Source organism: Pseudophryne corroboree, chromosome 5 (assembly GCF_028390025.1).
Source record: "Pseudophryne corroboree isolate aPseCor3 chromosome 5, aPseCor3.hap2, whole genome shotgun sequence".
In the NCBI taxonomy this organism is placed as follows: Eukaryota; Metazoa; Chordata; class Amphibia; order Anura; family Myobatrachidae; genus Pseudophryne; species Pseudophryne corroboree.
This window is the reverse complement of record NC_086448.1, coordinates 616,411,064-616,435,010: the sequence shown is the minus strand read 5'-3', so window position 1 is coordinate 616,435,010 and position 23,947 is coordinate 616,411,064. Positions and strand designations below refer to the sequence as shown.

The 23,947-nt window shown below is 43.2% G+C and overlaps 1 long non-coding RNA gene across 1 annotated transcript in view; it reads right to left on the bottom strand.

Annotated features, from left to right (window-relative positions):
* The window catches only part of LOC134929263 (uncharacterized), a 108,771-nt gene extending 89,637 nt beyond the window's left edge, over positions 1-19,134 (bottom strand). Inside the window, exons 1-2 of the long non-coding RNA XR_010178428.1 lie at positions 19,010-19,134; positions 12,742-12,931 (exon numbers count right to left, since the gene is read on the bottom strand). This is a non-coding gene — a long non-coding RNA (uncharacterized LOC134929263). The remainder of the gene's footprint in view (positions 1-12,741; positions 12,932-19,009) is intronic.
* Between the last annotated feature and the right edge of the window lie 4,813 nt (positions 19,135-23,947).

Sequence of the window (23,947 nt, the reverse complement as noted above, 5' to 3'; positions counted from 1 at the left end):
TCCCCCGGGATTTTTTCCTCCCATTTTTTCTACATGAATATTCTATTATTATTATTAATATTTTTTTCATAAATTTCTTTATAAATAAAGATATATTCTTCTTTTTTCATCCCATTTCTCTATATTGCTATTTATTTATTAGTTCTAGTTTTCTGACTGCTTATTATATAAAGCATTTAACCAATTGTTATACATTTCACACATCAGGCGCACCTATGAAAACCTTTTGTTAAACTTACCTGAGTGAAGTATTTTTGGAGGTACTTCAACCATAGGTTGCAGCCCAAACAACTAAAAATATCCGGATACACGAGCGCCATTCGCCCTCTGTGTACTAAAAGAATAAATGTTTATAAGCATAATGGGTGGATGTATACACAATAGCATGCTTTTTTATTATAAATCATTTTATACAGTGTCTGAAAAAAGCAGCACTCCTCGTCGGCCAGTAACTCCTATCACATCTGATGATGATGACGCTGCGGAAGCAGGTAAAGTTTCCATTGTAGTATAGGGTATGCTTGTAAAGGAATGGCCATAACCAAATTGCACTTTCATTAAAAGGTCCATCAAAAGAAGTATGGAGCAGCAGAAGTGGCACTTCTGAAAGACATCACCACAAAAAAACCTGTGGCCGAAAAGAAAGCAAGGTCGTATGTCCCGGCCCAAACACAGTAGGCTACCCCGCCACGAAGATTATCGTCCGTATGTTCTGTCCCCCCACTCCAAATTTTGGACACACCTCCAAGGTGTCATCCACACTCCCCTCATCTTGATTGTGAGTATCAAACTGAAAAAAATGTGTTAAAATTCAGTACGTAATCTAAATATTTCATAACCGCATTAAGTCAAAACACATCAAAAAAGTAAATACTTACCGCAGTAAGTAAAAGCAGAAATGTAATCCAATCTAAATGTCCTTGTCCACATCCAGTATAGATATGTATGTCCACTTGAGCCATACAGTATGACATTGTGTGTAAGATGCTGCAACAAAAAAGCATGTTTGTTTTTTTGAAAAAAGTAAGGTTTTTTTCCAACATTTCACATGTGTGTTTGAGGTAACATTGCAAAATACATATAAAAACATTACTATGTTTGTTTGAACAAAGCTATAAGGTAAGACATTATGTATTCCAATGTGTTTTTATGGTGTAGTATGCGTGAGCAACAAAAAAATGAAAGTGTTTGCTTTCACAATTAAGTAACCAGACACATTTGCCACAAACAGGCATATGTATGTATTTAAGCTATGAGTGATGATGTTGCTAGCCAGAATAGTTGAAAGCAACAGTGAATCACATGTGTTCCATGTGGTAAATTTACTAAGATGGCCATTCTATTGAAGATGAGATGTTGCCCATAGCAACCAATCAGATTCCAGGTATTATCTTCTAGAAGGTGCTAGATAAATGAGAAGTAGAAGCTGATTGGTTGCTTTGGGCAACATCCCATCTTAAATAGAACTCCCATCTTAGTAAATTGCCCCCCATGTGTAGTGATTTGTTTACATTTCTCAAACATATGGATAGCTAACGGAGATTTAATTAACATTTCAGCTTCTAGTCCTGGGAACAGCTTCCCTCCGCAACAACAGCAACACAGTGACATGGAGGAGACAAACATCTTAGAAATGCAGCCATTAATGCAAGGAATGAGCCCCCCAGCACCTGTGAGTACACCACCACAGCAAAGCACACCACCACCACCACAACACAGCCCAACAACACCAGGAACACAAGGCCCTGATCAGGTGTTTTGGACCATTTGGGCTAGACTGCAGGCCACTAATGAAGATTGCCTACGTAAGCAGACACAAATGTTTGCAAGCCTACCATCTCACCTCAGAAGAATATCAAGAAATCTGAGTAGACAAAATGAGCAAACAACCAGAATAAGCAATACCATGGAACTCATGCGTACAGACATTACACAGGTCATGGGCAACTTACAGCGCATAATGGAAGAACAGCACAGACAGCAGCAAAGTTATATGAGCATTTTTCAAAACAATCAAAAGATTAATGAAAGTATATTCCGAATAGTAGACAATCAAAATGCTGCTACACGTGAACTCAATGCCACCCTCACTAACCTGAATGAAACACTCAGATGCATGCAAACAAGCAGCAGTTCTGGTACGACTACTCCAAATGTCACGCCAGTCACATCACCACCAAGATGCTCCACCAGAGCACGACAACATGACAGTGCTAAAGGCAAAGGGCAGGACAAGCAGCCACCAAAAAAAAAGTGAAAAAAAACAAGTTAGACATTTGTGATAAGTAACTCAAAAAAGTTAGCAAGTGTTTTTGTTGCTAAAATAATATAACACTTAGGTCCTTGACCCTTTTTTCAACATCATTAATTATAAGTGGCCCCAAAATTTTAAAAAATTTAGGACGCACATTTATTCATTACCATTTTTATTTGGTATTGGAGGCTGGAATTGTTGATGGAGCCACACATACATGTTAGCAGGAAGTAAACTGACCACTTGATTTTTTTCTAATCTTTACTCTTTCTAGATTCCAATCATTCACTTTGCCTGCAGATACAATAATTGCTAGCCAGGCAGAATATCTTTAGCAGGAAGTAAACTGACCACTTGATTTTTTTCTAATCATTACTCTTTCTAGATTCCAATCATTCTCTTTGCCTGCTGACAATCCAAAATACAATGTTAGTGATACATATCTTAGCTATCTTATCTATACAACATTACAAGAAGAACACAATTGAGTTGCGTAAAAAGCTTGTAATATGTTGCCTTTGTTTTGTTTGAAAAACATTGTCCAAATGAATGTCAGTATTGTTGGGACATGTTTGTGTGTGTTTATAATTATTAAGAATGTTTTGACATGTGATGCAGAAACAAACAAATATGTAATTTTACAACAAAAAGCACAAACTGTGTATAATAATGTATATGTGTGGCAAACTGTGTATTTACTTACACATCATCAAGTTTACAGCATCAAATATTAGGAAATAAAAGATTCCTGATTACAGTAAGTTTGTGAGTCTTAAATATGATGGTGCATCACACATATGGACACATGTATTCCTCAAGGCTAACATATTATATGTTGAGGAGTGTTTTTTGGGAACACAGGTTCGCAAACTCGGCCCTCAGGAACCCACACAGTGCATGTTTTGCAGGTCTCCTCACAGAATCACAAGTGACATAATTAGCTCCACCTGTGAACCTTTTAACATATGTCTGTGAGTAATTCATACACCTGTGCTTCTACTGGGTTTCGTGAAAAACATGCACTGTGTGTGGTCCTGAGGGCCAAGTTTGTGAACCTGTGCATTAGGACGTTACACACAATGATAAAGTGAAATACTAATTGGATGATGTGGGCTTGTAAGAAATTAGCACTGCAAGTTTACGATCACTTATCCAGACTTAATGCATGCCACTCATAATCTGTTGTTTTGAGATTTAAAATACACACAATACACATGCGACATTTGTTTTTCATATAGCGAGGGTATGTTTGTATGTGTCAAGGAGACAGACACATTCTGAGTAATGGTTTTGGAGAGAAAAAACAAAACATCTATTTATGATTACACAAAAAATGAAATAAGCAAACCAAGCTTACCTTAGAAATAGCGATTGATGATCTGTTGCCTAACCTGCCTCCCTACATCAGTACTCCAAGTATCACCAGATGTCTCTAATTCCTCTGCTTGCTGGCTGCTTTCTTCCTCCTCCTCCTCCTCCTCCTCAACATGTGGCAGATGTTGTTGCAAACACATGTTATGAAGAAAGCAGCAGCAGAACACAATTTGAGTCACCTTGGAGGGACTATACAACAAAAGGCCACCAGACTTATCCAGACACCGAAACCTAGATTTCAGTACACCAAAACATCTTTCTATCACATTCCGCGTGGACTTATGTGCATGATTGTAATTGTGTTCAGCAGGGGTATCAGGTCGGGACAATGGAGTTAGAAGCCAAGAGAAACAGCCATATCCTCCATCACCTAAAAGACAGATATAGTAACGTGATTCATGTTAAGATACAGCAACACATAAGTAACACACTGTGGGGCAGATGTATTAACCTGAAGAAGGCATAAGGAAGTGAAAAACAAGTGATATGTGCAAGGTAATAAAGGCAGCAGACAATCTGTTCCTAAATGTTCATTTACATATTGGAGGTGATTGGCTGGTGCCTTTATCACCTTGCACAGATCACTGGTTTCACACTTCCTTATGCCTTCTACAGGTTAATACATCTGCACCTGTATTTGGACAAAGTATACGCAGGCCTACACATATCAAATTACATACCCAGCAGCCATCCATCTGGCATTTGTCCATCCTCAAACTTGTCAAAGAGGGATGACTGACTGAGGATGAAGGAGTCATGGCAGCCCCCAGGGTAACCAGCAACAACACTCATTATTCTGAGATTTGCATCACAAACCACCTGCACATTTGTGGAGTGTTCGAAATGGTGGTTTGTATATATGTGCTGCCTGCCCCTAGGTGGTCTCAGCTGAATGTGTGTGCAATCTATGGCTCCAAGCACATTGGGCATGCCAGCCAGCTCATAGAAATCTACCCTGACGGCATGCCACTGAGACTCCTGGGTAGGGAAGCAGATTGAGGCCTCAATGTGGGGCTGCAAAACAGCCAACACCTGTGTGTACATTTTAAAGAACAATAAACATGAGATTTTAGGACAGAACTGGCCACCGAGAAATTAAAACAAACACAAAACAGAAGAGGTCGTTAGGTATACATCACCTGGGTTAAGATTCTGGAAAATGAGGGCTGTGAGATTCCTATGACATCCCCAGACACAGCCTGAAAGCTGCCAGTAGCCAGAAAGTGCAACACAGCCAGGAGTTTGTGCAAGCCTGAGACAGGGCGAGAGCATGCTGTCTCAGGGTCTAGGCCCAGTTTGACAAGGTCAAACAGACGGAAAACGTTGTTACGATTTAGACGGAACATCTGTATGACCTTATCATCGGACAATGCGTTCAAGTTTAAACGCCCCCTAAAAAAACGAGGCCTGCGCAGCCTCCGCGGAACCTGTACAACCTGCTGACCATGTTCAGTTTCTTGGCCCTGGTTACTTACAGGCTGATGTCTGAGTCTGAGGAATCCCACAGCACACAAAAGATTACTGGCCCACAGGCCTGCTGCCATTTCTTGAGTGTAGGTGTATTGAAATGGGCCTAACATCCTTTTATAGGCATCCTAATTCAGGTGTGAGTGATTTTTTATTTGCAACACATGTAAACACGACTGAAAAAAGCAGGTCTATTTTTTGGCCGCTTTTTTAAACAATCGCAAAAAAATACGACCGCATTGGAGCACTCAGAGACTAACACCCAAATGCGAATGAATAGTGAATTCCCGTATTCTATGAAATAACAGCCGCGTTTGACCGATGGTCTATTCATTCGTATTTCGGAACGTTGTCATTGAAACCATTACGAATAGACCAGACACTGCCGAGATTGGTGCTTAGTGAATTCCCGGATTGGGACTTAGAAAAAAAAACACAAATCGTCCAGACTCGGATTTTTTAGTAAATACTGGCCACGCGGTCTTGAAAGAATAAGCTCAGGTCGACACACCTGTCTTCTTTCAACATTTCTATTTATTTCAACCTTTGCTGTATATTATATATTATATATATATATATATATATATATATAATACTTTTTAATTTTAAACCTCAGGGCCCCCCTGTCTTAAGTACCCCAGACCCTCCAATGCCTTAATCCAGCTCTGTCTAAACCAGGCCCTTAATCCCTTGCTGAAGGTTCTTGGCACCAATCACTGCATACAAGATGCCAGAGATGTACAATACTCTCTGGATGTTCAGGATATATACACAGTCAAGGCCCCCTTTATATCCAATTCTTGCACACAATACCATAGAGGGCAACCCATTCTGGGTCCCTTAATTAATCAAGCTAAGTGCATGTGCTATGCATGCATAAATGTAACTTTGTTCCTAGTGGACAGTGGTCACTCTGCTATGTTTAAAATCACCTGGACAGGTAACCATACCCCAAGTCTGGAGTGGGGAATGTTTACCTACAAGACTTCCAGGATTCTGCTGGTAGACCTTATAACCTTCTCTGGCTGAGTTTGGGCTCCAGTACCTGGGAGCAGAGCCGGCCATAGGCATAGGCAAACTAGGCAAATGCCTAGGGCATTTGATATGCCTAGGGGCATCAGCAGCTTCTGCTGATTAAAATGATATGCGGCATGCCTATATTCTGTGTGTAGCATTTCATATGCAGATACAGCCACAGTCTCACACAGTATATAGGCATGCTGCATATCATTTTAATCAGCAGAAGCTGCTTGTGCATCCTAGCCACATAGCAATGCAAATAAGATTTTTAATTTTCATAAAAAAAGTATGCACGACGTTAGCATTGAGGCAAGATTTATGAGGACACATCTGTATCCAAGCAGAGGCAGAGGTCACAGTGTTAGTGGCAGTGTGAGTGCTGTGTGCATGTGAGTGGGTTGGTTGTGCAGTAGTGTTCGGAATATGTGTAAGGAGCATTGGGGGTGATTCCGAGTTGTTCGCTCGCTAGCTGCTTTTAGCAGCATTGCACACGCTAAGCCGCCGCCCTCTGGGAGTGTATCTTAGCATAGCAGAATAGCGAACGAAATATTCGCAGAATAGCGAAAATAAATTTCTTAGCAGTTTCTGAGTAGCTCCAGACCTACTCAGAAACAGCGATCAGTTCAGGCCGTTTCGTTCCTGGTTTGACGTCACACACACGCCCAGCGTCCGGCCAGCCACTCCCCCGTTTCTCCAGACACTCCCGCGTTTTTTTACTGGCACGCCTGCGTTTTTCCGCACACTCCCAGAAAATGGCCAGTTTCCACCCAGAAACACCCACTTCCTGTCAATCACACTACGATCACTTCAACGATGAAAAATCTTCGTTCGGACGTGAGTAAATCTACTAAGTTTTGTGGTAAAATACTAACCGCATGTGCACTGCGAACCATGCGCATGCGCATTTTTGCCTTAAACGCTCCTTTGCGAAAATCGTCAACGAGCGAACAACTCGGAATGACCCCCATTATGTGTGTCATGTAAAAATGCATTAATATGTGCAACATATGTGTAAGGGGCACTATGTGTGTCATTATGTGTATAAGGGCATTAATAATGTGCGGCATATGTGTAACAGGGTACTACTGTATGTGTTTCATTATGTATATAGGGGAACTAATAATGTGCAGCAAATGTGTAGGGTGCACGATGTGTGTCATTATGTGTATAAGGGCATTAATAATGTGCAGCATATGTGTAAGAGACATTATGTGTAAAAGGGCATTAATAAAGGTCGTCATAATGTGTAAGGCGCATTATGTTTATAAGGACATTAATAAGGTGTCTCATATCTGTAAGGGGCATTACTGTGTGGAATTAGGTGTATAAATGCATTACTAATGTGTGGCATTATGTGTATAAGGTGCTCTACTATGTGGCGTTGCGTATAGAAAGGGCACTACTGCGTGGTCTAATGTGAATAAAGAGCAATAGGGTGTGGTGTAATGTGAATAAGGAGCAATTCAGTGTGATGTAATGTGAATAAGAGGCTCTACTGTTAGGAGTAACGTTTATAAGGTAAAGTGATACTCCTGTGGGATGAAATATGAATTATGTACACTATCACATGATCAAATGTGAATAAAGTTGCAGTACTGTGTTGCGTAATTGGATTTGGGGTTACTATTGTGTGGCCATGCCCCTTGCCAGCAAAAACACACCCCTTTTTAGGCTGTGCGCCAAATGTGTGAACTGTTCCTATTTAAAATATAGGGGGTACAAACACCAAAATAAGGATTGCTATGGGTGAGGGGTGATGGTGCTGGGAAAGAGGTGCAAGGTCAGAGGCGGAACCAGCGGTGGTGCTAGGGGGCACCAGCCAAAATCTTGCCTAGGGCATCATATTGGTTAGGGCCGGCTTTGCCTGGGAGTCAAGATCCCTAGACAGCAGTCTCCTAGCCAATGAGTGGGAGCTCTTTCAAGCTAAAGGAAAACTATTAGCTGCCATCTCTCTCTGCATCTCCTGATCCCACTCGTGGCTGTGAGGGAGGACATTTCCGATCCTTTGAAGGGACTGGGGGAACTTACAGTCCACAGAGACCTCTAGATCCCCCTAGACCACCAGGTAAGAAGTAAGTACAATGTTACCTTTTAAATACACATTTTACATTAAACATATACTGTACATTTAGAATATGCAACACTCTGCACCTGATGCTCAGCTCCGGGCTTTACACATATTGAGATCTGCTTTCCCGGAACAATGCTGCACATACAATTAAAAACACATTTGTACATTTTTCTTTAGACATACAGGGGTAAATTTACTAAGATTCGTATTTTCCCGTTTGAGGTCAAAGTTCAATCACGAATGACATCGCAAGTGTAAATTTGCAACTTTTTGAATTTATTATGGCTAATTTACTAAGCTGTCGTATTCTGCATTTTCCGTTTTACCGATGTCGATGTCATTCGTTTTTTTTGGCAGTGTTTTACGTGAGTGACTTGTAAAACACTGCCGACTTTAATACAATGAATCTCGGCCGGATCTGAGAGATCCGTGCTGGGCTCCATTGTGCACTTTTTTTTTAAAAAAAATCAGTGTTAAATTAAAAAAAAAAAATGCATGGGGTCCCCCCTCCTAAGCAAAACCAGCCTCGGGCTCTTTGAGCCGGCCCTGGTTGCAAAAATATGGGGGAAAAAATGATAGAGGTTCCCCCATATTTCAACAACCAGCACCGGGCTCTGCGCCTGGTCCTGGTTCCAAAAATACGGGGGACAAAAAGCGTAGGGGTCCCCCGTATTTCTGAAACCAGCACCGGGCTCCACTAGCCAGATACATAATGCCACAGCCGGGGGACACTTTTATATAGCTCCCGGCGGCCCTGGCATTACATAACCAACTAGTCACCCCTGGCCGGGGTACCCTGGAGGAGTGGGGACCCCTTCAATCAAGGGGTCCCCACCCTCCAGCCACCCAAGGGCCAGGGATGAAGCCCGAGGCTGTCCCCCGCATCCATGGGCTGCGGATGGGAGGCTGATAGCCATTGTGTAAAAAAATGAATATTGTTTTTAGTAGCAGTACTACAAGTCCCAGCAAGCCTCCCCCACAAGCTGGTACTTGGAGAACCACAAGTACCAGCATGCGGAGGAAAACCGGGCCCGCTGGTACCTGTAATACTACTACTAAAAAAATACCCCAATAAAAACATAAGACACACACCTTGAAAGTATAACTTTAATACATACATACACACCTCCATATACACATACTTACCTTATGTTCACACGAGGGTCGGTCCACTTCTCCATGTAGAATCCATGGTGTACCTGTGGAAAAAATTATACTCACATACTCCAGTGTAGAAGCCTCTTCTTCTTTTAATCCATTTGTAATCCAGGTACTTGTCAAAATAAAAAAACGGACACCCGACCTCGCACTGAAAGGGGCCCCATGTTTTCACATGGGACCCCTTTCCCCGAATGCCAGAAACTCCCTCTGACTTATGTCTAAGAGGGTTTCTTCAGCCAATCAGGGAACGCCACGTTGTGGCATCCTCCTGATCGGCTGTGTGCTCCTGTACTGTCTGACAGGCGGCACACGGCAGTGTTACAATGTAGCGCCTATGCGCTCCATTATAACCAATGGTGGGAACTTTGTGGTCAGCGGGTGACCGAAAGTAACCTCACCGCTGACCACAAAGTTCCCACCATTGGTTACAATGGAGCGCATAGGCGCTACATTGTAACACTGCCGTGTGCCGCCTGTCAGACAGTACAGGAGCACACAGCCGATCAGGAGGGTGCCACAACGTGGCGCTCCCTGATTGGCTGAAGAAACCCACTTAGACATCAGTCAGAGGGGGTTTCTGGCATTCGGGGAAAGGGGTCCCATGTGAAAACATGGGTCCCCTTTCAGTTCGTGGTCGGGTGTCCCGTTTTTTTATTTTTACAAGTACGTAGATTACAAATGGATTATCCGAGGAGCCCTCTACACTGGATTTGGTAAGTAGGATTTTTTCAACAGGTACACCATGGATTCTACTGGAGAAGAGGACCGACCCTCGTGTGAACATAAGGTAAGTATGTGTATATGGTGGTGTGTATGTATGCATTAAAGTTATACTTTCAAGGTGTGTGTGTAATGTCTTTATTGGGGTATTTTTTTAGTAGTAGTACTACAGGTACCAGCGGGCCCGGTTTTCCGCCGCATGCTGGTACTTGTGGTCCTCCAAGTACCAGCTTGCGGGTGAGGCTTGCTGGGACTTGTAGTACTGCTACTAAAAACAATATTCATTACTTTCAACAAAGGCTATCAGCCCCCCATCCGCAGCCCATTGGATGGGGGGGGGGGGGGGGCAGCCTCGGGCTTCACCCCTGGCCCTTGGGTGGCTGGGGACCCCTTGATTGAAGGGGTCCCCACTCCCCCAGGGTACCCCGGCCAGGGGTGACAAGTTGGATATTTGATGCCACGGCCGCAAGGCACTGTATAAAAGTGACCCCCGGCTGTGGCATTATCTGTCCAGCTAGTGGAGCCCGGTGCTGGTTTCAAAAATACGGGGGACCCCTACGCTTTTTGTCCCCCGTATTTTTGGAACCAGGACCAGGCGTAGAGCCCAGTGCTGGTTGCTTAAATATGGGGGAACCCCTGTCAATTTTTTCCCCATATTTTTGCAACCAGGGCCGGCTCAAAGAGCCCGAAGCTGGTTTGGCTTAGGAGGGGGGACCCCACGCAATTTTTTTTTTAAGTTTAAACATATTTTATTTTTATTACAAGGTGCACAATGAAGCCCTGCACGGATCTCTCAGATCCGGCCGAGATTCATTGTATTAAAGTCGGCAGTGTTTTACAAGTCACTCACGTAAAACACTGCCTAAAAAAACGAATGACATCGACATTGGAAAAACCGAAAATGCAGAATACGGCAGCTTAGTAAATTAGTCGTAATCAATTCAAAAAGTTGCATATTTACACTTTCGATGTCATTCGTGATTGAACTTTGACCTCAAACGGAAAAATACGATTCTTAGTAAATTTACCCCTATATCTTTGTTTCTGTATACCGTGTCAGCACTCAGTGCTGGACTTTGCTAATACAGCCCAGAAGTTAACTGCATACTGCTGCAGCCAGTAGACTTTGTCCAGGAAGCAGGGTACCTGGTCCCCCAGTGTGCAGCTATTCTTAGCTCTCCAGCCTGTGACAATTTTCCCGGCTGCAGCAGCTCTGTGCACTGCCTAGGCACAGCAGACACCCAACGCTGACAGGTGACATTTATGGCATAGACTGTAGTATCTTTTCCTGTAAGGGTGTTATGAATGTGTACAGTTAACATATTGCACCTTACCCTTATGTCGCTGTTATATTCTTGGGGAAAAAGGAAATCAGAGCTATATACATTTAAATGGGATCATCAGTGCCATTCAGTGTCGGACTGGGGCATGATGGGCCCACCAGGGGAATGCAGTGGTAGAGGCCCATGCTTATGGGTGTGGCCGGTCTCTAGAAGGGTGTGGCCAGTCACCACAGGGGCTTGGCTAATCACTGGAGGGTGTATGGTCTAGGCCCCTTGATAAATATATATATAGTAAATACTGCAAGTGCATGCATGATAAGGTACCAGATTAATAGCAGCAATGCACTGTAGAAAATATTCCTGAGCAGTATAAGGTAACATATGTATAATGTATATGTACCCCTGGCAGTGGGGCCCACCAGGGGTTTACCCTGTACCCCTGTGAGCCAGTCCAAGCCTGGTGGCATTACTCAGCATTGCTTATATAAGGTACAATGATCCCTATACCTACAGGCATTTTTAAATAAGGTTTCTCCTGGTTTCTTATATGGAACCAATTGTGAAACACAATAGATGAGCAGGTCCTGAAAAGTATCATTGCCTTTTCACCAGCAAGTACTGCAGATCTCACTAACTGTCTTGGGGCTCATTTATATTTGAATGTAAAGGGGGGTACTGATGGGGGAGATGTGTGCACAGCGATCTTATCACAGACCGCTCAGCACACATCTCTGCCACCACTCAGCACACAGCGCGATGTGCTGAGTGAGGGGCGGGACGGACGGGGGAGCGCTCACTTCACACAGCGGTGAAGTTTGCGACTCGCTAGATTGAGCCTGAATGCAGGCTCAATCTAGCACCGGCAATAGCGAAGCACGGGGCCGCGCATCGCTATCGCTGGGGGACATGCACACGGCAGATCCGTGCTTAAAATCTAAGCAATCTAGTCAGATTGCTTAGATTTTAAACATGGATCTCTCCGTGTGTACCCCCCTTAAGTAATTTTTATGACACGCCTCCCGGATGTAGCAGTATAGATTCACAGTTATAAATGTTACTTTCACAATCTCTCTGAAATGCTTTTTCAAAATGTCTACACTACAGGTAGTGTAGACATTTTGTGCGATTAATCATAAATATACAGTAATATCTATTCACTAGCAACTAAGTAAGGTACTGTATTATTATGTACTGTATTTGTAGTATTATCATCTTCATCTGACTCCAGTGTGTGAATCCCTGTAAACACTGGACACTGTATTTATTATTCTTTCCATGTTTCAGATCATTTTAAATACACCCACCTTTCTCTCATGTAATAGCTATCTATTGCCTTGCTTAATTCCATTAGACAACAGAAAAACAAGTAGAGCACTACCTTTAGTACATACCTGAAATGTATCATCTCCCAGTGCACAGAATGCTTTCTTCTTTCTACTGTATATGATTCATAGTACAGACTGTATTCCAAAGTCCTGCAGCATTGTTGGTGACGCATAGAAAGGATTTCAGATGTAATCATCATTAAAATTCAATGCTTTACAACACTGGAGACAGTATTCTCTTTGCTTTTCTGTAGGTCTGAAACATAGAAGGATGAAAATATTAATTCAGACACATACTGAACAGGCTTGGACTGGTTACATTATATAAGGGAAACCTAATCCTTAGTGTTTCTGAGTAAAGGGGGCATATCCATCATTATACCCCTGTAGCCTGCCATTAATTATTAATCTGCCTCACTGTGAATTGTGGTGGCAGATATTAAAATAAATACAATATTGCTCCAGTGCAGGGACAGCTGCCCCAAAAAGCAGATGTCCCTGCAAGCCGTAACACTGCTTATTCTGCCACCAATTAGTACTGGCATTATTTTACCTTGCTGGGTTTTATCCACCCGTGTTACTGTGCATTAGAGATGAGCAGGTTCGGTTCGTTGAGATCCGAACCCCCCCGAAACTTCACGTGGTTTATACGGGTCCGAGGCAGCCTGGTTCTTCCCGCCTAACACGTAAAACCCGAACGGGGGATAACGTCATCATCCCGCTGTTGGATTCTCGCGAGATTCGGATTCCATGTAAAGAGCTGCACGTCGCCACCATTTTCACTCGTACATTGTCGATTGAGGGGAGAGGACGTGGCTACGTTCTCTGCCTGAAAAGCTCAATATCTGTGCTCAGTGTGCTGCATTGTGGTGACCACCAGTATATAGTAGTACAGTACAACACAGTAGGCCATTGCTGTATCTTGCAGCTCCGTGTCAGACTCAGTTCTAGTATCCAGATCAGTGCTCAATATCTGCTGCATTGTTGTGACCAGTATATAGTAGTAGAGTGCTGCATTGTGGTGACCACCAGTATATAATAGTACAGTACAGTAGTCCATTGCTGTATCTTGCAGCTCCATGTCAGACTCAGTTCTAGTTTCCAGATCAGTGCTCAATATCTGCTGCATTGTTGTGACCAGTATATAGTAGTACAGTGCTGCATTGTGGTGACCACCAGTATATAGTAGTATAGTACAGTAGTCCATTGCTGTATCTTGCAGCTCCATGTCAGACTCAGTTCTAGTTTCCAGATCAGTGCTCAATATCTGCTGCATTGTTGTGACCAGTATATAGTAGTACAGTGCTGCATTGTGGTGACCACCAGTATATAGTAGTACAGTAGGCCATTGCTGTATCTTGCAGCTCCGTATCAGACTCAGTTCTAGTATCCAGATCAGTGCTCAATATCTGCTGCATTGTTGTGACCAGTATATAGTAGTACAGTGCTGCATTGTGGTGACCACCAGTATATAGTAGTTCAGTACAGTAGGCCATTGCAGTATCTTGCAGCTCCGTGTCAGACTCAGTTCTAGTATCCAGATCAGTGCTCAATATCTGCTGCTTTGTTGTGACCAGTATATAGTAGTACAGTGCTGCATTGTGGTGACCACCAGTATATAGTAGTACAGTACAGTAGGCCATTGCTGTATCTTGCAGCTCCGTATCAGACTCAGTTCTAGTATCCAGATCAGTGCTCAATATCTGCTGCATTGTTGTGACCAGTATATAGTAGTACAGTGCTGCATTGTGGTGACCACCAGTATATAGTAGTACAGTACAGTAGGCCATTGCAGTATCTTGCAGCTCCGTGTCAGACTCAGTTCTAGTATCCAGATCAGTGCTCAATATCTGCTGCATTGTTGTGACCAGTATATAGTAGTACAGTGCTGCATTGTGGTGACCACCAGTATATAGTAGTACAGTACAGTAGGCCACTGCTGTATCTTGCAGCTCCGTGTCAGACTCAGTTCTAGTATCAAGATCAGTGCTCAATATCTGCTGCATTGTTGTAACCAGTATATAGTAGTACAGTGCTGCTTTGTGGTGACCTCCAGTATATAGTCGTACAGTACAGTAGTCCATTGCTGTATCTTGCAGCTCCATGTCAGACTCAGTTCTAGTATCCAGATCAGTGCTCAATATCTGCTGCATTGTTGTGACCAGTATATAGTAGTACAGTGCTGCATTGTGGTGACCACCAGTATATAGTAGTACAGTACAGTAGTCCATTGCTGTATCTTGCAGCTCCGTGCCAGACTCAGTTCTAGTATCCAGATCACTGCTCAATATCTGCTGCATTGTTGTGACCAGTATATAGTAGTACAGTGCTGCATTGTGGTGACCACCAGTATATAGTAGTACAGTACAGTAGGCCATTGCTGTATCTTGCTGCACCATGTCACTTCTAATATCCTGATCAGTGCTTAATATCTGTGCTCAGTGTCAATGCTGCACTGTGGTCACCAGACTACACTACAGTACAATAGTCCAGTGCTATTCTTGCTGCTCAGTGTCAGTTCTCTGTAGTTTCATCAGTGATCAGTATAATCAGTTCTCAGTATAATCAGTGCGCTGTTAGACGTGCACCCATTTTCCGCCATTAGTGCATTGGGATTTAGACAATTGATGAAGTTATTGTGTCCCCGGTACAAAATCCCATCTAGATTCCACTTCACTAGGCAGGCGATAGCGAGATTTAACCAATTAATATCAGTGATTTATAATGATTAATTACAGTGATCTTGCCAAATAATTCCAGTGATTTTGTCATTTTCTTCCAGTGATTTGGACCAATAATACCACTGATTAGAACTAAATAATTCCTGTGATATTGAGGTGTTTGTGTCGCTTAGTTTAGCCATCCAGCGACCACAGTGTACCTCGTTTTCTCTTTTCTTTGCACCATGTGCTGTTTGGGGACTATTTTTTTAAGTGCCATCCTGCCTGACACTTCCGTATATGTCCAGTGGTACTACCATTTGATATAATTCCCGGCATTGCTGCCATTTAATGCCAGTGATTTTGTCATTTTCTTCCAGTGATTTGGACCAATGATACCATTGATTAGAACAAATAATTCCTGTGATTTTTTCATTTTCTTCCAGTGATTTGGACCAATAATACCATTGATTAGAACGAATAATTCCTGTGATATTGAGGTGTTTGTGTCGCTTAGTTTAGCCATCCAGTGACCACAGGGCACCTCTTTTTCTCTTTTCTTTGCATCATGTGCTGTTTGGGGCCAATTTTTTGAAGTGCCATCCTGTCTCACACTGCAGTGCCACTCCTAGATGGGCCAGGTGTTTGTGTCGGCCACTTGTGTCACTTAGCTTAGCCATCCAGCGACCTTGATGCAAATTTTAGGACTAAAAATAATATTGTGAGGTGTGAGGTGTTCAGAATAGACTGAAAATGAGTGTAAATTATGGTTATTGAGGTTAATAATACTATGGGATCAAAATTACCCCCAAATTCTATGATTTATGCTTTTTTTGAGAGTTTTTTGTAAAAAAAAAATAACGAATCCAAAACACACCCGAATCCGACAAAAAAATTTCAGGGAGGTTTTGCCAAAACGCGTCCGAATCCAAAACACGGCCGCGGAACCGAATCCAAAACCAAAACACAAATCCCGAAAAATGTCCGGTGCACATCACTAATTCTTAAGCAGCTGGCACTTTGGTCCTGTCCTAGGTGTAAGATTGAGAGCAAGTGATCTTAATTGAGATACAGTATATCTCTGGAAAGCAATGTGGAATGTGATTCCAAGCATCCATCTGCTGGTTGGACATTTGCTGGGCATGAAGCAACATCTAAACTGGCTCTGGCAAGGAACTGAAAGACCTTCTACCAGATCAGACAAGACAAGACTTGTGCGTGCTGAGAACACATCAAGATTGTTTGGGCATCCAGATGTTAGGTCGACATGGACACATTGTCGACATTGTTAAATGGTCAACGTGGAAATGGTCGACATGGGAAAATGTCAACATGAGTTTAAAAAAAAATAATTTTCAACTTTTTCATAGTTTACCATCCATGTGGACTATGATCAGGAATAGTAACCTGTGCCGAGCACAGCGGTAGCGTTGTGAGGCTCCTTGCCCACAGCATGGCGAGAGAAGTGGTGCACTAATTGGGGTTCCTGATTATGTTACAGCGAAAATGACACTAAAAACATTAAAATCGTTGACCTTTTCATGTATCGACCTTTCCCATGTCAACATTTTTTACTACGTCGACCTTTTTCCCATGTCGACCTTTTCCATGTCGACCGATAGTGGTTAACCAATTGGCTGTTGACCTTATGCGGGTCAACCCATTGATCCATAACCAATTGTTTGGCACAAAAAAATGAAACAGAGTTTAAAAGATCTTAATATGTATAGTTTGGAGCAGAGAAGGAAAAAGGGGGACATGATAGAAACTTTTAAATATACAGATGTAGCCACACTCATCGTGGCTACATATTGCCATGATCGCGCCTTATTTTGTTAGGAGCGACCTTGTGCATGTCTGAGGTGCACTCGTGTCTTAGACATGCACGCACCTCACCCACGAGAGTGCTCGATCAGCGCAGATGTAGCCACGATTAGCATGACTACATCTGTATCAAGGGTTTTAACAAGATACAGGAGGGAAATTTTCTTCAAAGGAAGAGAAGTATTAGAACATGAAGACATGAACTGAAACTGGAGGGAGGTAAGTTCAGGGGAAATATGAGGAAAAATTACTTCACATAAAGGGTAGTGGACAAGTGAAATAGTCTCCCATCAGAGGTGGTAGAGACTATGACATTACAGCAATTTAAACATGCTTGGTACAGACATAAGTATATCCTACAAATAATGATGTATCAAATAAGGTTTGAGGTAACAATATGGTTAAAAAAGGGGTAGGCTAGATGGGCTGAGTGGTTCTTATCTGCCATAAAATTCTTTGGGGGGAATTCAAATTATTGAAAAGTCAGTTGGGTGTCTGTTTTTTTCTATCTAATAGATAGGAAAAAACAGACACCCAACCGACTTTTCAAACATTTGAATTTCCCCTTTTGTTGGGATTAGGGAGGCCAATCCCGGGATCGGGATCGATGAGATCCCGGGATTTAGGCCCAAAAATGGCCAGGATTCAATCCCGGGATTGTAAACTCCAATCCTTGGGATTGAGAGATCAGCGTTGAGCGTCCTCAGGATGCTCAGATGCTGCCCTCCAACCGGCTGCCCAGCGCAGCGTGACGTGCAGTGAGAGGTCATGCTGTGCCGTCACCCGCCGCTGGGGGAGAGAAGATGATGTTTCCCACCCGCCCGCCTGCACGTGAGATATGGTGAGTTATGTGTGCGGGGAGGGGTGAGGGGGTGGCCACACAGGGAAAAGCAAATCACGGGATTGAAAAAATGGCCCGGGATTGGCCTCCCTAGTTGGGATTTTATTTGTTCACATATTATATGATTGATATCCTCTGCCTCTGGTTTTGCCTACCACATAAATCATAAATAATTTGATTTGGTGCTGAACCACTAACCTGTGTCACCCCTGCAAGTGTTCTACTGCACCCAGTTTGTGAACCGCTGCACTTTACAATATATTAGCAAATGGTCCATGTAGAACTTTACTATATATTCTTCAATGTATGTCAGACTTTGGTGTGAAAAATGTCCATGTTTTATACCAAAAGTTATAAGTTTGGCTATGACTTTTTCTTCTGTTCTACATATTCATTGCACAAAAAAACAGACCACTTAATGTGACTGTAATGAGAACATTCATTTTGCTGTCCACATTCACATTGAAAGCAAAAACAAATGTTCTCTAATTTCCTCAAGGTGACATAAAGATGCATTTAAGCATAATTTAAAGTCAAACTAATGTAAAAATAATAAAAAAAAACCTTGTCCTAAAGTGTGATGTATGAAGTGCTAAATCATTATCACTGTTTTATATTAACATTAATCTGTTTTTCAATATCAACCTCATATTACTGGAGCTTTATTACAATTAAAGGAAAATAGGATATATAATAATAAACAATCTAATCAGATCGAACGCGTTGTGTGCAGAGGGGAGCCTACTTCTTTTTTTGTGAACATATTCTCCACTTTAGAGAGTTTGGACCATTGGGACCCTGATACAAAAGGAACATCCGGACATTCGTTTATCAGGATATATACTCCATCTTCCCATGGCTCTCTCCCTGGGTGGGGTTATGTAGAGCCTCTCTATATGATTTTTTAATTTGTTTTGTTAGTGTTTAAATAAAAAAATAAATGTTTTTGTGCAGATTTTGTCTGGTTATCCTGGCATGACTTTTTCATGTGGTATTGTAAAATAAATACCTTTTATCCTGTTGTAGTACACCACTGGCGAAATGTCAGTGTGTGGTTCGTACTTGTTTCCCCTGGACACTGGCAGCTGTCTTGGCCTTCCTGATGATTCCTGGTCACACCTCTCCTGAACTCTGATGTCACTAGGCAAGAGATGGGGACCAAAAATGAAGTGAAAAATATATTAATAAATGAATATATTATCAGGCGCTTTGACAGGGCTGGTTGTCTAAGCAGCTGTTTAAAAGGGTGATAGTCAGTCACCCTGTATGGCAAAACAGAAAATGGTGAAAGAAACAGCGCTAACCAGGTGATAAACTATGAGTACATATATTTAATATAATTTTATAAACATCACATACACAAATGTAAAATCGGAAAATAGCCTCAATGCCAGTCTCTTGACCACCAGATTTTCTGTTGATATCAAATGCCAGCCAAAAGAGATGGTCGCTTGTGCATAAACGTTCCAATGTTTTCCAAACAGTGAAATGGGAAACCAGTTGATAATTACCAGACTCCAAGTGGTACACTGCCGGATATTCCACCTAGTGAGGTGAGTAGTGATTCTGTCCTATGCCAGTTCAATAGTGGTTCTCCCTTTTATTAAACGTCCACAATGATGGATACTGGATTGGTCAAAGCTCTGTGTGTGATCCCAAACACTGATGTCCACAAGAATGGATATTGGACAGATGGCTTGTTCTGCGGACCGCTGCAGACGGTCCCGGTGGTAGGCCTGAAGTTATCCTGGTCAAAGACTGGCAGGCTAACGCGTTTGATAAAGCTGCCAAACAGACAGCGAAACGCGTTAGAATGGTAGTGTCTTGTGCTGCATCTGTCCAGTCACAGTGGTTGTGTCCTTTGCTCCCATATGTCCAGTGCTGCTGTATAAGTCCAGTCCAGTGGTGCTGTGTTGTGCTGCATCAGTCCAGTGATGGTGTCTTGTGCTGCATCAGTCCAGTCACAGTGGTGGTGTCATCTGCTGCCATATGTCCAGTGCTGCTGTATAAGTCCAGTCCAGTGATGCTGTGTTGTGCTGCATCAGTCCAGTGGTGGTGTGTTGTGCTGCATCAGTCCAGTCACAGTGGTGGTGTCCTCTGCTGCCATATGTCCAGTGCTGCTGTATAAATCCAGTCCATTGCAGTGGTGCTGTGTTGTCCTGCATCAGTCCAGTGGTGGTGTCCCTGTGCTGCTGTATATGTCCAGTGATACTGACGTATAAATCCAGTAATCCTGCCGTATAATTCCAGTGATCCTGCCTATAATTCCAGTGGTACTGGCGTATAAGTCCAGTCCAGTGATACTGCCGTATATGTCCACTGATACTGCCGTATATGTCCAGCGGTACTGCTGTATATGTCCAGCAGTACTGAAGTATAAATCCAGTGATCCTGCCATATAATTCCAGTGATCCTGCCATATAATTCCAGTGGTACTTGCGTATAACTCCAGTCCAGTGATACTGCCGCATATGTCCATTGATACTGCCATATATGTCCAGCAGTACTGCCGTATAAATCCAGTGATCCTGCCGCATAATTCCAGTGATCCTGCCGTATAATTTTAGCGGTACTGCCATATAATTCCAGTGGTATTGGTGTATAAGTCCAGTCCAGTGATCCTGCCGTATATGTCCAGTGATACTGCCGTATATATATATATATATATATATATATATATACATAGTCATACAGCAACCTTGGTGCACCTCTTTTTCATCTTTGCATCATGTGCTGTAGGGGCCTTTTTTTTTAAGTGCCATCCTGTCTGACACTGCCATATAAGTCCAGGGGTACTGCTGTATTAGTGCAGGGGTACTGCCGTATAAGTCCACCAATTGCAGAATTTTTGAAAAATGACAGGGGCGTGCAGGAGATGCTGTCAGTGGATTGAAAAATTTCAGGCCACTTTTGACATTCAGCCACTGCATGCCACTACTAGATGGGCCAGGTGGTTGTGTCGCTTAGCATAGTCATACAGCAACCTCGGTGCACTTCTTTTTCTTCTTTGCATCATGTGCTGTTTGGGGACTAGTTTTTTAAAGTGCCATCCTGTCTGACACTGCAGTGCCACTCCTAGATGGGCCAATTGTTTGTGTCACTTAGCTTAGTCATACAGCTACCTCATTGCACCTCTTTTACATCTTTGCATGATGTACTGTTTGGGGCCTTTTTTTTATATCTGCCATCCTGTCTGCCACTGCAGTGCCACTCCTAGGTCGGCCAGGTGTTTGTGCCGCAAACTTGTGTCGCTTAGCTTAGTCATACAGCCACCTCGGTGCAACCTTTTAACCTAAAAACAATATTGTGAGGTGTGAGGTGTTCAGAATAGACTGGAAATGAGTGGAAATGAATGTTATTGAGGTCAATAATACCGTAGGATCAAAATTACCCCCCAAAAATTGTGATTTTAGGTGTTTTTATGTTTTTTTCAAATATCATCCAGATCCAAAACCAAAACCAAAACACGAAAGGGTGGTTTTAGCAAAACCAACCTAAAACTAGTGATGTGCACCGGACATTTTTTCGGGTTTTGTGTTTTGGTTTTGGATTCGGTTCCGCGGCAGTGTTTTGGATTCGGACGCGTTTTGGCAAAACCTCACCGAACATTTTTTGTCGGATTCGGGTGTGTTTTGGATTCGGGTGTTTTTTTTCAAAAAACCCTAAAAAACCGCTTAAATCATAGAATTTGGGGGTCATTTTGATCCCATAGTATTATTAACCTCAATTACCATAATTTCCACTCATTTCCAGTCTATTCTGAACACCTCACACCTCACAATATTATTTTTAGTCCTACAATTTGCACCGAGGTCGCTGGATGGCTAAGCTAAGCGACACAAGTGGCCGACACAAACACCTGGCCCATCTAGGAGTGGCACTGCAGTGTCAGGCAGGATGGCACTTCAAAAAAATTGTCCCCAAACAGCACATGATGCAAAGAAAAAAAGAGGCGCACCAAGGTCGCTGTGTGACTAAGCTAAGCGACACAAGTGGCCGACACAAACACCTGGCCCATCTAGGAGTGGCACTGCAGTGTCAGGCAGGATGGCACTTCAAAAAAATTGTCCCCAAACAGCACATGATGCAAAGAAAAAAAGAGGCGCACCAAGGTCGCTGTGTGACTAAGCTAAGCGACACAAGTTGCTGACACAAACACCTGGCCCATCTAGGAGTGGCACTGCAGTGTCAGGCAGGATGGCACTTCAAAAAAATTGTCCCCAAACAGCACACGATGCAAAGAAAAAAAGAGGCACACCAAGGTCGCTGGATGGCTAAGCTAAGCGACACAAGTGGCCGACGCAAACACCTGGCCCATCTAGGAGTGGCACTGCAGTGTCAGGCAGGATGGCACTTCAAAAAAATTGTCCCCAAACAGCACATGATGCAAAGAAAAAAAGAGGCGCACCAAGGTTGCTGTGTGACTAAGCTAAGCGACACAAGTGGCCGACACAAACACCTGGCCCATCTAGGAGTGGCACTGCAGTGTCAGGCAGGATGGCACTTCAAAAAAATTGTCCCCAAACAGCACATGATGCAAAGAAAAATGAAAGAAAAAAGAGGTGCAAGATGGAATTGTCCTTGGGCCCTCCCACCCACCCTTATGTTGTATAAACAGGACATGCACACTTTAATGAACCCATCATTTTAGCGACAGGGTCTGCCACACGACTGTGACTGAAATGACTGGTTGGTTTGGGCCCCCACCAAAAAAGAAGCAATCAATCTCTCCTTGCACAAACTGGCTCTACAGAGGCAAGATGTCCACCTCATCATCATCCTCCGATTCCTCACCCCTTTCACTGTGTACATCCCCCTCCTCACAGATTATTAATTCGTCCCCACTGGAATCCACCATCTCAGGTCCCCGTGTACTTTCTGGAGGCAATTGCTGCTGATGAATGTCTCCACGGAGGAATTGATTATAATTCATTTTGATGAACATCATCTTCTCCACATTTTCTGGAAGTAACCTCGTACGCCGATTGCTGACAAGGTGAGCGGCTGCACTAAACACTCTTTCGGAGTACACACTGGAGGGAGGGCAACTTAGGTAGAATAAAGCCAGTTTGTGCAAGGGCCTCCAAATTGCCTCTTTTTCCTGCCAGTATACGTGCCTACTTGGATGCGGTCACTCATATAATCCTTCACCATTCTTTCAATGGTGAGAGAATCATATGCAGTGACAGTAGACGACATGTCAGCAATCGTTGGCAGGTCCTTCAATCCGGACCAGATGTCAGCACTCGCTCCAGACTGCCCTGCATCACCGCCAGCGGGTGGGCTCGGAATTCTTAGCCTTTTCCTCGCACCCCCAGTTGTGGGAGAATGTGAAGGAGGAGCTGTTGACGGGTCACGTTCCGCTTGACTTGACAATTTTCTCACCAGCATGTCTTTGAACCTCTGCAGACTTGTGTCTGCCGGAAAGAGAGATACAACGTAGGTTTTAAATCTAGGATCGAGCACGGTGGCCAAAATGTAGTGCTCTGATTTCAACAGATTGACCAACCGTGAATCCTGGTTAAGCGAATTAAGGGCTCCATCCACAAGTCCCACATGCCTAGTGGAATCGCTCTGTTTTAGCTCCTCCTTCAATGTCTCCAGCTTCTTCTGCAAAAGCCTTATGAGGGGAATGACCTGACTCAGGCTGGCAGTGTCTGAACTGACTTCACGTGTGGCAAGTTCAAAGGGTTGCAGAACCTTGCACAACGTTGAAATCATTCTCCACTGCGCTTGAGTCAGGTGCATTCCCCCTCCTTTGCCTATATCGTGGGCAGATGTATAGGCTTGAATGGCCTTTTGCTGCTCCTCCATCCTCTGAAGCATATAGAGGGTTGAATTCCACCTCGTTACCACCTCTTGCTTCAGATGATGGCAGGGCAGGTTCAGGAATGTTTGGTGGTGCTCCAGTCTTCTGTACGCGGTGCCTGAATGCCGAAAGTGGCCC